At 42.5% G+C, this 13,024-nt stretch overlaps 1 protein-coding gene across 6 annotated transcripts in view; it reads left to right on the top strand.

Annotated features, from left to right (window-relative positions):
- Nucleotides 1-7,304: 7,304 nt before the first annotated feature.
- The window catches only part of LOC121872325, a 38,225-nt gene continuing 32,505 nt past the window's right edge, over nt 7,305-13,024 (top strand). For 2 of the 6 annotated variants that reach the window (XR_006090067.1, XM_042375047.1), the window contains exon 1: nt 7,308-7,372. The gene's annotated coding sequence lies outside the window, so the exon portion shown is untranslated. Of the gene's footprint in view, nt 7,373-13,024 lie in introns of all 6 variants that reach the window. The other 4 variants (XM_042375046.1, XM_042375048.1, XM_042375050.1 and 1 more) reach the window with 3 other exon arrangements.

Raw genomic sequence — 13,024 nt, 5'->3', positions numbered from 1 at the left:
GTTTTTAGATTGCCTCCGAGGGGGCTAGTTTATTGGGCACCCACTTACATCCTGTGCAAGGTGAAGAGCAGAAGCGTTTACAGCGCCTATCTGGGAAGCATGCGGAGTTCATGTTTGCCTTTATGACTCGTGCATTAAGGGCGTAAAAGCCTGAAGGGTCATGGGTTTTGTCAGCAAGTTACATAAAGTGAGAGAATGACAAGTGTGTGGGGGGAAGATTCCCGGTACAATTTATCTGTTTACGGCAAAGTGTGGCAGGTCCCTAGTGCCAGGCCATAGCCATAGGCATTGCTAGTATTGAGGGACATACCTTTTAGTGTGATTGTGATGGCGTGCACGTCGGTAGTGTCGGCTTCAAGGGGGGCGTCGAGAGGTTGGTAGGGGACGTCCTTAATGATTTGTTTATTGTTTGGTAAAATACTAATCTAATGACCCCCTGTTGACCTCTACATGACCCGGTGTGGAAGGTAAGGTTTAGTAGAAGAGGACTGTGTTAACTAGACGGACACCACCACCATTAGTGTGTATGTATGTGTGTGTGTGTGAGAGAGAGAGTGAGGGGATGCAGAGGTACGCCGTTAAGTAGGTGTTGTAACAATATACGAACAAAGGGTGGCACTGTGTTGACTCCGTGCTCCATTATGTATTACCGGTGAATCATTTTCTTGGTGGAGGAGGGGGGGGGGTGCGTGGTTGGCTGGGACTACTACTGCTCATGTCGTGCATCCTGACGTGGTCGCTGAGGGAGTGTGTTGTGGCGCACGACTACCACCGCCGGAGCCACTACAACCACCACTATCACCGCCACAACCGGAACCACCACGACCGCCGCCGCCACTATTACTACCACCAACGCTATCACAACCACCGCTATCACAACCACTAACACCACCACCACTGCTGTCACAACCACTAACACCACCACCACTGCTGTCACAACCACCGGCTCCACCACACCAGCAACTCTCGTATGTTAGAAATTGTAACAAGAGAAATATTAGCTTCTTCCCCTAAACAGGTTCAGGCTCGTTAAATAGTAAGAGTCATGAAGACCTCGTCTCTCCTCACTAGAGAGAGATGTCTGCACCAGGATACTGACGTAGTGAAACAACAAGATCCGGTTTCTAGTTTTCACCTATGAAAAAAAATAGTATGGCAGTGGAATAGAAGGTAGACTGCGGCAGGTGTAAAGTACAGGTGCTGAAGAAGTACGTAGAGGTGTTGTGAAGGAGAAGTTGAGCCCTCTGGCCGTGCACCTGATCAGTCTGGTTGCCTAGATAGCCGGGTGTACCGGATGCTGACACATATAGTTTCGGTTATCAGACATGCAGGAAGGAGGAGCCGCGACACTGGTACAGGTAAACGTGACGTCACCTGAGCGGCTACCTAGATGTATCAACCTGTGACAGCCCCACAACACGGCTGCCGGCCACACAACACGGCTGCCTGCCACCCACACACTGCCTCTCAACTTGTCTAAAATTTCGAGTTTCTGAGTTTGATTACAGAGGATATAACGTCGTAGGATAAAGGAAAATACGATAAAATTAACTTTACGGTCTAAACACAATACCTAACACGAGGCAGGAAGACATATTAGGTTTATCTTCAGCTTTTTCCTGGTCTCGTACAATATGTTCAGGCAACTATTATTTTGATTATTATTATTATTTTTATTATTATTATTTTAGGGTAAATCAGCCCCCTCTCCCCCTCCTCCCCTTCCTCCCCTCTCCCCTTCCTCCCCCTCCTCCCCCCCCTCCCCCCCTCCCCCCTCCCCCCTCCCCTTCCTCCCCCGTACAATTTTTCGTGTATAGGTTTTTCTTTTTTTGTAAGCGAAGAAAAATGTATCTAGAAGATATCAAGAAGTAGGAACGTGTGTGTGTGTGTGTGTGTGTGTGTGTGTGTGCGTGTGCGTGCGTGTGCGCTTTGTATTACACATAAAGTATTCAAGATGAGAAGATTGGTGGTGGTAAGTTGTGGTGGAGAACGTCATGATGGAGATGGTGGTGGAGAACGTCATGATGGTGATGGTGGTGGAGAACGTCATGATGGAGATGGTGGTGGCGAACGTCATGATGATGATGGTGGTGGAGAACGTCATGATGATGATGGTGGTGGAGAACGTCATGATGATGGTGGTGTCATGAGATGGTGGTGGAGAACGTCATGATGGTGATGGTGGTGGAGAACGTCATGATGATGATGGTGGTGGAGAACGTCATGATGGAGATGGTGGTGGAGAACGTCATGATGGAGATGGTGGTGGCGAACGTCATGATGGAAATGGTGGTGGCGAACGTCATGATGAAGATGGAAGGTGGCGAACGTCATGATGGAGATATGGTGGTGGCGAACGTCATGATGGAGACGGATGGAGAGAATAATAACCTAATCCTAATTATATAAACGTAAAATATACTGGTTAGGCTAGGTTATGTTAGGTTAAGTCCTGTCATGGAGATGTTCGGTTAGGTTAGGTTAGGTTAGGTTAGGCTCCGGGTCTGGCAGATATAGTGACATACACGTTTTGAGTTAGTGACGTGAGGTGGCGTAGCGGAATCGTGTCCGGGTAAAGTGGAGGAGGTGTGGCGGGGTGACACACACACACACACACACACACACACACACACACACACACAGAACAGGTGCATGAAGGTCACGATGTACCACTGAATATTACACAGCTGGGGATATCCCTCCCAGGCCTGACGGAGAACACGTCTTGTACCAACACACCAGGTTAGGTCAGATCAGATCAGGTTTGGTCAGGTCAGGTCAGGTTTGGTTTGGTTAAGGTCCAGGTTGGGTTTGGCCCCAGTCCTGAGGTCTGGTCTGGTCTGGTCTGGTCAGGTTAGGTTTGGTTTGGTTGGGTCAGGTTACGTTTGGTTAGGTCAGGTCAGGTTTGGTTTGGTCGGGATTGGGTTTGGTTGGGTCAGGTTAGGTTGGTTAGAATCAAGTTTAGGTTTGGTTGGGTCAGGTTAGGTTTGGTTGGGTCAGGTTTGGTTAGGTCCGGGTTTGGTTTGGTCTGGTCTGGTCTGGTCCAGGTTAGGTTTGGTTTTGGTTAGGTCAGGGTCATGTTACGTTTTGGTTAGGTCAGGTTAGGTTTGGGATTAGGTCAGGTTAGGTTAGGTTTGGTTAGGTCAGGTTAGGTTTGGTTAGGTCAGGTTGGGTTGGGTTTGGTTGGGATTGGGTTAGGTCAGGTTGGGTTTGGTTAGGTTAGGTTAGGTTTGGTTAGGTCAGGTTGGGTTAGGTTTGGTTGGGTCAGGTCAGGTTAGGTTTGGTTTGGTTAGGTAATATTTTTTTGTCCTATATTTGGGGATTTAGAAACTCCTGTAACTGTTGATCTACCTATTAATTTACCTGTACATCTACCTTACATCTACCTGTATCTGCCTGTTGATCTACTGTTGATCTACCTGTTAATTTACCTGTACATCTACCTGCTTATCTGCCTGTTGATCTACTGTTGATCTACCTGTTAATTTACCTGTACATGTACCTGCTTATCTGCCTGTTGATCTACCTGTTAATTTACCCGTTGATCTACCTGTTGTATTAAAACTAAGATGCAAAGTGGAATTCATCGTTTATTGACACTCTTATATATTGAAGAAAAATTAGAGTAACGAGCGTTTAAATGAGCGTTTTAATATATGTAACAGGATCCAGTTATACAGACTCTAGTATAATGAACGTCCCGTGTATTTAAACCTATTAGAATGTATACAACTACCTTGATTTTAACTAGTAATTAACAGGTAACTAATGGTAAAGTGAACGTATGTAGGTATGGTAGAGAGTCACCTTGTTATTTAGATTGCAAACTCACCGTGTTATTTTTGTGATGAGCTTAATTTAGTTAGTAGTAAGTTGCTTCTCTTTATATATATCTTAACATAGGAGGAATACTAATGATAACACAGCCTCGGTAACCTTATACCGGAGGCTCCTGACACCTGCATCACACCTCGTACCCAAGATGATTTGCTGCATACACAATGTGGACAGGTATGTGTGTGTAGTAGTGATGATCTTTTACAACCACTAATGGCAATAATGATGATGATGATGCCAGTAATAATGATAAATACTTACTACTATCAGTTATCAGTGAAATAGATGATAAAGATGGCGCTGGTAAGGAGTGTTGACCGTTTAACTCTTCAATAATATCAACAGTAAATTTATACATATTACGTCTACTGTATTTAAACGTCATCAGCTGATATTATTACCATTCTGTAACTTCTTGTTGACGTAGGAGGAATATTAAGAAGTATTAAGCATGGTGTGACGCTGAGGTAGTTGTCATCATCGTAGCCAATCACAACCCCTACTCGAGAGATTATGGGCGTGGCTTATTTTATACCGGTATTTACATTGGCGGGACATTTAGTTTAGTTACGTTAATTTGAGATAATTTTGGGGTTAACAAGTATCCTAGTATTGGTGGTTGAGTGTTCGAGGTCAGGATTGGTGGAGAGTTTTGACGTAGGATTGATGTGGAGTGGAATGGTGAGGTGGAAGGGGTGGGAGAGAAGGGAAAGGGAGGAGGTGGAGGAAGGGGTGGTGGAGAGAAGGGAAAGGTGGAGGAGGTGGAAGGAAGGGGTGGTGGAGAGAAGGGAGGTGAGGAGGTGGTGGAAGGATGGGAGAGAGAAGAAGGAAAAGGGGAGGGGTAAGGTGGAGGAAGAGGTGGGAGAGAGAAGGGTAAAAATAAAATAAAAAGTGCAAAAATCATACCAAAATCTCTCTTGATTCCTCTTTTCTTTTATCTCCCCTCCCTTTGTCCCTTTACTCTTCTCCCCCTCCCTCCACCCCTTCTTCCATCCTTACTCCCTCCATTCCTATCCATTTTTTTCTTCTACTTCAGTTTTTCTATCTTTTTTCTTACATATGTCTCTCTCTCTCTCACTCTCTCTCTCTCTCTCTCTCTCTCTCTCTCTCTCTCTCTCTCTCTCTCTCTCTTCTTCTTCTTCTTATTTTATTCCTTCTTCATCCTTCACCTTCACTCACTTTTCCACCCCTGTTCCTCCTCTTTCTATTCTCTTGATTTTTCTTCCTTCTTCCTCCTTCTCTTTTCCTCCCCTCTTCCTACACTTTCTCTTTTTCTCATTCTTTTTCCTCCTTCTTCCTCGCTTTTTCCTCGCCTTTTCCTCAGTTTTTTCTCAGTTTTTCCTCAGTTTTTCCTCAGTTTTTCCTGTTTTTCTTCAGTTTTCCTCAGTTTTTCCTCAGTTTTTCTTCAGTTTTCCTCAAATTTTCCTGTTTTTCCTCAGTTTTTCCTCAGTTTTTCCTCAGTTTTTCCTCAGTTTTTCCTCCTCAACTCCTAGTCTTCCTGTTCTGGTGTATAATCTTTTGTGATACCTTCATGGGCACTGAGGATTTTCAAACCCGCGGGAGGAGGGAGGTGAGGAGGGGAGGGGTAGGGGGGTGGGAGGGTGAGGAGGGCAGGAGGTGTGAGGGGGTAGGAGGGGGGGGTGTGTGTTGGGGCCGTGCCTCTCTCGTCATGCTCAAGGACACACACACACACACACACACACACACACACACACACACACACACACTTTATTCTCTTCACGCCCACTGCACGCCCACACCCTCAACATATTCCCCCACGCCCTCATGTCCCCACACCCTCAGCATCCACCCCCATCCCACCACGGTGACAGGTGGCCTAGGGGAGGGATGGCGCCGCCCACCCGCTACCACCCACATAGTGTGTGTGTGTGTGTGTGTGTGTGTGGCCTCAGCTGACGAGGGCCACTTTAGAGGTGCTGTAGAGTCATTGTACCAGCAGACTGTAGCATTTGTGGCGTTCATTCATTCTTTCATTCATTCATTTCTTTCACTGTACAGCGTCTGAATTAGCGTATAATGTGAACGTAAGTTAAAACCAGGAGATAAACACTGTTAAATATAGTGGTGGGGGGACAGGGGGGAGGAGGGAAGTCGTAGTCTGTTGTATAAGCGACCTTTGACATCTGTTCCTCCCAGTGCCAGCTCCTCCTGATTGACCAAACTCATGGATATTTTTTTTCTCGTACCGTGAGAATATAATGGATCACATGACGATTAGGAACCCCTAGCTTATCTCACCTTAACCTAACCCCTTCAGGTAGTATATAGTGACTAATCTTCATGGGATTCGATAATAATGACAGATAAAAATTTTTTTACTCAATTAACGAAGACTGTTACGTTTCCACTCACTGCAGGTTTCTAGGAAGTAAAATGTACGGATAGTATAATTCTCTATTCCCATTTCGAACCCGTCATTCGAGGAAAAGACTTGTTTTGTTTTTATACGGCCCTGCCTTATGTGGGTTCGTATCCCTTACCACACACTGTTGACACATCGTTGGCGGCCCTCGCGAGTAATGTGGTGTTTCGTTGTTATTGTTGTTCTTTAATTATTATTCTTTTGTCTTTCGTGTTTATATTACGTATGTGTATTAGTTACTATAGTGTAATAATAATAATAATAATAATAATAATAATAATAATAATAATAATAATAATAATAATAGTAATGGTGATATTAACGTTATTTACAAACTGTATGTTGCCAGTTACTGTATATACACCAAAGTGTCCTTAATGGCAGAGAGACAACAGTACAGCCAGGGTAATCCTACATTACACACCACACCACATTACACACCTACACACCATACACCATGTATGAGGCTTCCAACTTGTGTGGCTTATGGTGTCTGTTGTAGGATTGTATGTCTGTCTGTACCACCTTTCATTCAAGTAGACATTGGCACAAGATTTTCAAATAGTTTAGTACAACGTGTGTGTGTGTGTGTGTGTGTGTGTGTGTGTGTGTGTGTGTGTGTGTGTTGTCAGTACTGGGTGTAGACCTACTCCAGATTGTTGGCAGTAGTGTGTTTATACTTTTTTTGTTGTAAGTATGTGTGTATGACTTAACAATGTGTGTATACCTTCAGTGTTGTCAATATGTGTGTATGTAATATACTTTTCTCTATTGTGGTATTAATAGTTGTGTTTATCTTTGCAGGTATGTGTTGAGCAGAGGGAGAAGGAGCCCCCACAATCAACCTCCACCTCCCACTCCAACCCTCCACCTCCCACTCCAACCCCCACTCCAACCTTCCACCTCCCACTCCAACCCCCACACCTCCCACTCCAACCCTCCACCTCCCCCCCCACACCTCCCCTCCAACCCCCCTCCCTCCAACCCCCCACCTCCCACTCCAACCCTCCACCTCCCACTCCAACCCCCACACCTCCCACCCTCTACGTCCCTCCCACCTCTCCCACCTTTCTCCCACTACCCTGCCCCACTGACCAAGGCCTCCCTAGTCGAGCCACTCATAACACCTCATTACCTGGTGTCGGAAAACAGGTGTGTCCGCTTGACCCCATTTTTGCCGGTTGATGGTGAGAGTGTGTGTGGGTGTGTGTAGGTGGGTGCGTGAATAGTTTAGGTTATGTGTGGGATGGGAGGGTGTGTGTGGGGAGGGTTGTGTGAGTGGGTGGGTGTACGTATGTGTGTGTGGGGGGTGTGTGTATGAGTGGGGAGAGTGTGTGTGTGGGAGGAGGGGGGGGTATGGTCAGATGGTTCCTGGGAGAGGGTTGAGGTTCACTAAGGTGTTGTCTCTTTAGTGTTCGTAAAACCATAACTTATTATTTCACGCTGGTGTACCGATTCCATCCTCCTCACAGCTCAAGTAAGTAAGTGTGTGTGTGTGTGTGTGTGTGTGTGTGTGTGTGTGTCACGCATGCTCACCGCCCTTTTCTTAGAAATCTTGAGTACATTTTCCTGAAACTTGATACTGAGAATAGAGCTGAAAGAGTCCGAGGAGTTTTATTTTATTTCAATATTCAATAATTGTGATCGCTACGGCAGCCATCTTGAATATCTGCATTACTGAAGTTAAGGGTCTAGTAGAATTTTTTTTCCTCTAACTCAAATTTTAATGTAATTTTATATAATAATGTTCTTAAAAGCCCTTAACTTAAAGAACATTAACTGCTTCTTATAAGTCGGTAATGGGTGACTTTCATGGCTGTTCTTTAATTTTTATATCAGTTTATTATTTGTTATTATTATTATTGTTATTATTGTTATTATTGTTATTATTTGTGTTATGTTTTTGTTTTCCGCCTACGTCGTGGTTGGTGTGGTAGCCATCTTGGATTTACGGTATCGAGGTAAAGTTCTTTGGATATCAGTAGAATTTTTGAACGTAGATTTGCTGTGATACGGTAGTTCTTTTGTTATTCTTTGTTCTGATTGGTTGACGGTCTCCCCATGCTCAATTTATTTGGCTATTTTGTGTTCTGATTGGTGGACGGTATCTCCATGCTCACTTGTGTTCCGATTGGTTAACGGTCTCTCCATGCTCATTTTACATGACTATTCTGTATTCTGATTGGTTGAAGCACTCCTCACATCTGGTCTAATTTGTTTTCCGATCTCACGTACTTCGAAAGGTATAAAAAAGATCTGGTAATAACGGAATATTGAAATGCAGAACAGTTAATTGCAGTCCTAACCACGATATAAAAAAAGTGGTCTTTGTGATGGGCTGAATCTCTCCGCCAGAACTAATTAGGAAGAGTTATCACACAGAATAGGGGATGGCTATCGACATTACACACTCGTTTAATTGTTACTTTTGAAGACCTACGTTAAAAGAATATGAATTTCGATTTGACCTCATTGGTGATTGAAGTAGTTAAGAGACTTAGTATAATTTCCGCAGCCCGTTGAGCATATCCCTATGTCCACCCCATCCAAGCCTCTGATGTCCTCTTAATGTTGGTGTTTTGACTACGGAGATTAGGAAATATAAGCCCGTGTAATCTCATCGGGGCGTGTGTGTGTTATAGAGAAATCTGACTGCGAGAAAGATTTAGGAGTAATGATAAGTAGGAATTTTAAACCTAGTATAAACAATGTGTATTTGCTCGAAACAAGACTAATAAAGTACTTGGGTTCATTTTACAAAGGAGTGTTAGTTACAAGACTAGCGAGGTTATCCTAAAACTATATCTTGCGCTTGTGAGACCTCACTTGGATTACGCAGTTCAATTCAGGTCACCGTATTACAGAATGGATATAGAATCCTTGGAAAGAATTCAGAGAAGAATGACAAGACTAATCCCGGGTATTAGGAACCTTGAGTATAGAGACAGGTTAAAGCATCTTAATTTGCACTCCCTCGAGAGACGTAGAGTGAGGGGCGATATGATAGAGGTGTGAAATTGGAAGTCAGGGATAAACAAAGGTGATATAACAAAGGTACTCAAAGTATCCAACCAGGAGCGAACTCGTAACGATGGTTTTAAATTAGACAAATTTAGATTTAGGCGCGAAATAGGTAAACATTGGCTTGGAAATAGAGTAGTGTATGAGTGGAACAAGTTACCAAACATTATCATTAAATCGAATACTGTACGCTGGATAGCTTCAAGCAGAGGTTGGCTGGATATATGAGCAATAGGGTTTGGGTATACAGTATACTCTTCACGTTCTGCCAGCAAACAAAGACCAGCCCCACGCTTAGTTGTGTATGGTCATTGAGGTCCTGCACGGAAACGGGAAAAACCCACAAAAAAGGAAAACAAAGTGCAACGTCATGATTCAACTTATTGAACGTGGCTATGTTGATGATGAGTCAGTGATATATATATATAAACGAACTGTGCACCCACAAAATTATTCGGCACCCTTACGACGTGGTACATGACACGGGTGCCTGCACCATTTACCCACAACAAATAATAATAATAATAATAATAATAATAATAATAATAATAATAATAATAATAATAATAATAATAATAATCATAACCCCCACTAGATCTCAGATTGTAGTGTATAATGTACTCAAACCTAAACGGAATATGAATCAATACGTTTTCAAAAATAGTCAGTTATGATACTGTACTCTCCCAGAGAGAGAGAGAGAGAGAGAGAGAGAGATTGTTGATTGTTTACGCTGGCACGGAGGGCATTCTTATCTAAGATTGTGTAGTCACAGTCGCTTCAAGTCGTCACTCGGTAATTCCCTGAAACAGTTTTCCTTACTCGTCATCAGTTGTGAGAAGTGGCTGGTTTAGCCTCCTTCCCTCCCTTCTTCTCCCCCCCCCTCTCCCCTTCCTTTCTCCCTCCCTCCCTTCCTCTTCCCCTCCCTGCCTTCCTCTTTCCCCCTTCCATCCTCTTTCCCTCTTCCTTCCTCCCCCCGTATCAGGCGGTTTGTTATATACGGTATTGTGTTAAATATAATAAATTATTCTTTAAGCTCTTTTATATAATCTTTTTACAGTACAAACAAACATGTGTGTGTGTGTGTGTGCGTGCGTGCGTGCGTGCTCTAAAAAATGAGGTTACTAGTTAAAAATAGTTATCCTAGCTAAAAAGAACACCACCGGAACTTTATAATCATACCATTTTGACACCGAACATTCGTGGGCAGTATTATCTGTCAACACTGGTGCGTGGAAGTACTGTACGCTACTTAGTGAACCTCTCTAGTTATAATAAAGGTGTTGGGTGGAAAGGTCTTACACGCACGTCACACTGGCTTGTTGTGTTGCTATCGATGTGGACTGAAACACTAGGCTTCTTGCTCTGTTGGTCTCGTGGTGGGCTGGAAAACACACACACACATATATGGAACACCTGTGACAGTAACGTGATGTAGAACTGACATATACCTAGTGTGTGTGTGTGTGTGTGTGTGTGTGTGTGTCATATGATCACTAGTAGGAAGAATAACGCTAGAAAATAATACAATAGAAGGGAGAAGTACAGTGGAATCAGAAGAAGACAAAAAATAATGGAATGTCAACGAACAATAAATGTACAGATGAAGGAATATTTATGTCATGGTTTTCAGGAGAAGAATAAATTGTTCTGAAGGGAACGAAATATAGTAAACAAACCAAGACAAGTAATGGGAGTAAGAGTTAAAAAAAAAGAGGGAGTAAAAGGTGTGAATATTCTGAGCAAACTTATATACGTAGTAGCATGAGAGAGAGAGAGAGAGAGAGAGATTTTCCTGTTTGTGCCATGATGCAGTGAGTAACCTAGAGTCAGAACAAAAGAAAGATTGGTAAAGGAGGAAGAGTTGGTAAGCTCAAGAATGCTGTAAGGCACAAAGTAGATGAAGTCACTATTAAAAGGATAAGAAGGACAGCAGTTGATAGTGACGATAATGGGAACGATAACAAGAGAATGACAGAGAATGTATATAGTTGCTACAAGTGAATGTGGGCCCTTCGTGCCCGGTGAAAGTTTGAATGCTCTTGCTTGGCTAGAGCGCAACCGCTGTCCGGCAGACAGCGTACATCGAATGAGGGTGCGCCAAGTCCGTAGACTTGTGAGGGTGTGCTAAGTCCGTAGACTTGCATTGTTTACCAGCGTTAATAAAATGGTTAATTAATGCCTTCCTAAAGACACCATCGACATGGGACCAGGTTTGTTCCACTCTACAATTTTTTTGCGATTTTTCCACCAAGTTTGATGAAAAACGATTGTGCCATTTCGGCTGCCCAGAACAGACACACAGACAGACAGACGGACACACGGCTATCCCAATAGTATATTAGATGTTTAAAAGGAAAACGTAACAAAAATAGTGTAAAAAAAAAGTTAAATAGGAACTTTCTTCTTGATTATACCAGCGAAAGTGTATGATACAAGTTATAATTGAGATACTTATAACAAAATAAGTGTATATTGGATTAGAGAAAAAACAGTAAATGGCAGAGTAAATAGGAAAGCAATGAAAAAAAATACGTGTGAGGGAAATGGTAAGTTGTTGAGTGTTGTCAGGACGTTTTTGGCGGGAGAGTGAGAAGAGATGAGTGAAACAGTTCATTATGGAAATTAGGATGAAGATATGTCGCTAACCAGAGTTGCTTACCATATTCTTGGATGGTTGGGTAAGTATGCTAGAGATGCGAAGACAAAGGAGTAATGTTGAGAGGTTTAAGATTGGTGAATAAATAAGAAAAAGTCAAGTATTTATTTACAGCCTTAGGTAAAATAAAGTGATTAATATTCGTTTTATGGCTGCGGCAAAATTTTCTTATTTGGTTAATTAGTTTCGACTGATTTGGTAGTTGAAATTATGAGAATAGTTTTTTTATCTCAACAAAATGGAGCCATAGCCATTAAACGAATATTTACTCCAAAATTTCCTTCTGAATATACTAGCATTCATCCACGGTCTGGTGTTCGATTTAGCTTCGTAACAATGGAGGAACAGTACATACTAGGCTGGCCTTCGCTTGCATCCTGTCGCTCTACTAGGAAACACCTTCCTCCCCAACGAATTCTGAGAAAAAATTGCCAGGATGACATACTCTATCAAGACCTGACATTTAGTCGCGAAAACATTTTAGGAGAGTTTTTTATTTTAGACGGAATTTTCGGGAATTTGTTGTTTATACAGTATTTAAATTGTTTTAAATCCGGAATTTAAGAACGAGACATACTTTTATTACGATTTTATGTTTTGACCACCGACTCTTGGTAACTGCAGTGAGGGTTCTAAGTAGTATAGTGATCATTTATATTATACTTTAACAGGATCATACCGGTTGCCTGAAAGCAACCATTCTTAGTACAGTTCCAGTGTCTGAAGGATGACGCTTGCTTCTTTAATTCCTCTCTGTATCGATTTCGACAACCAAAGTTTATAGATTCGTTTATTTTCATACAAAATAAGATATATGTTATTAACAAGATATTGATATCGTTGGTAAATAAATAATGATTCAAATATGCCGGTATGTTCATTCTTTTACCTAAGGATTCTAAATGTATTTCCGGTTATATATGAATTCCATAGTTTATTATTAAATCCTCTGGTTAAGGGTTAGTTAGACGTAGGGTTAGTTGTTTAACATAAATTAGTACTCGCTGTTTTCGGTTGGTCGATCGCTGGACCTGGGTGGGCTGCAGTGTGGAATTGCCCGACATCACGGGTCGATATACTTTATATATTATTCAGGTACTTTTTGTACAATTTATAGTGTTTAT

This window comes from Homarus americanus, unplaced genomic scaffold (assembly GCF_018991925.1).
Source record: "Homarus americanus isolate GMGI-L3 unplaced genomic scaffold, GMGI_Hamer_2.0 scaffold5589, whole genome shotgun sequence".
NCBI lineage: Eukaryota > Metazoa > Arthropoda > Malacostraca > Decapoda > Nephropidae > Homarus > Homarus americanus.
This window is presented reverse-complemented; position numbering and strand designations above follow the sequence as displayed.